The sequence below is a fragment of the Callithrix jacchus genome, chromosome 7 (assembly GCF_049354715.1).
Source record: "Callithrix jacchus isolate 240 chromosome 7, calJac240_pri, whole genome shotgun sequence".
NCBI lineage: Eukaryota > Metazoa > Chordata > Mammalia > Primates > Cebidae > Callithrix > Callithrix jacchus.
Genome location: NC_133508.1, coordinates 37,535,054 through 37,536,652, shown reverse-complemented (window position 1 = coordinate 37,536,652; position 1,599 = coordinate 37,535,054). Strand labels below are relative to the sequence as shown.

Genomic DNA, 1,599 nt, shown 5'->3' with positions numbered 1-1,599 from the left:
CACATTTCCACGCACAGAAGATAATTCTCACTGACATTGAGACCTGAAGAAAGTGTCCATGTTGAGGACTAAGGCACAAAGCCCCCCACCTGCAGCCACGTGGGAGATCTGGAAGTGCGCCCTCAGCTCCTCAGGCAACTGCAACCCTGGACACCAGCCTGACCATGTCAAGAACCCTGAGCCAGAGCCTGGATCCTGGCCTGCAGAAACTGGGGGATAAGAAATGTGTGTTGTTTTTAGTTGCCACATATTGTTACACCGGAGTCAATAATTAATGATGGGAAATGACAATAAAATTTCAGACATTTGGGGGCGAGCAATTTTGTTCACGCTGGGCGCCTGCGCTGCCGGTGTCCATGAGCCGAGGTGGGGCCGGCCGGGCTGCTCACATCACTCTGCACCTGGTGTGGCGAGCGCTGCCCACAGCCCCCACACGACCCTCCCCACAAAGGGCCGTGGAGCTGCGTGGCCACCGCCGTCAGCCGTGGCTTGCCTCAGCGGGCACAGAAATTTGTTGCACTTCTTGGGGCTTTGTTTGTTTGTTTGTTTTTCCCTTGGGTTTTAAATTTTTTTTTCGTTATTTTGGACAAAATGTTAACCTGTGATGTAAAAATTGAGTGAGGAACTTTGGTGGCATTGGGAGCTTTGCAGAAGTTTTTCAAGAGATAACTTCACCAAGATGTCCAGTGATAGGCAAAGGTCCGATGATGAGAGCCCCAGCACCAGCAGTGGCAGTTCAGATGCGAACCAGCACGACCCAGCCACTCCAGAGCCTGAAGAACAAGAAGAAAAAAACCTTCTGCCACCCAGCAGAAGAAAAACACCAAGCTCTCTAGCAAAACCACTGCTAACTTTTCCACTAGTGCTAAAAGAATTCATAAGGAGCTAGCTAAAAATAACCCTTGCTTCTCCTCCTAATTGCAGTGCTGGGCCTAAAGGAGATAACATTTATGAATAGAGATCAAGTATACTTGGTCCACCGGGTTCTGTATATGAAGGTGGTGTCTTTTTTCTGGATATCACGTTTTCATCAGATTATCCATTTAAGCCACCAAAAGTTACTTTCTGCACCAGAATCTATTACTGCAACATCAACAGTCAGGGAGTCATCTGTCTGGACATCCTTAAAGACAACTGGAGTCCCACTTTGACTGTTTCGAAGGTTTTGTTGTCTATTTGTTCCCTTCTGACAGACTGCAACCTAGCGGATCCTCTAGTTGGAAGCATAGCCACTGAGTATTTGACCAACAGAGCAGAACACGACAGGATAGCCAGACAGTGGACCAAGAGATAAGCAACATAATTCACATAATTTGTATGCAGTGTGAAGGAGAAGAAGGTATCTTCTCACTGCTGCAAGTCTTTATAGCCTTTACAACACAGACTTCTGTGTATGTGTTATACTGATTCTACTCTGCTTTTATCCTTTGGAGCTTGGGAGACTCCCCAAAAAGGTAAATGCTATAGGGAGTAGAACTTTGTAGCTGTAGATTAGTTATGTTTAAAATGCCTACTTGCAAGTCTTGCTTTTTTGGGATATCAAAATGTATTTTGTGATGTACTAAGGATACTGGTCCTAAAGTCTACCGAATATTACAG

At 45.9% G+C, this 1,599-nt stretch overlaps 1 pseudogene; it reads left to right on the top strand.

Moving 5' to 3' along the window:
- The first annotated feature begins 665 nt into the window (after positions 1-665).
- LOC128930927 (ubiquitin-conjugating enzyme E2 E3 pseudogene) lies at positions 666-1,333 on the top strand (annotated as a pseudogene).
- The last annotated feature ends 266 nt before the right edge of the window (positions 1,334-1,599 follow it).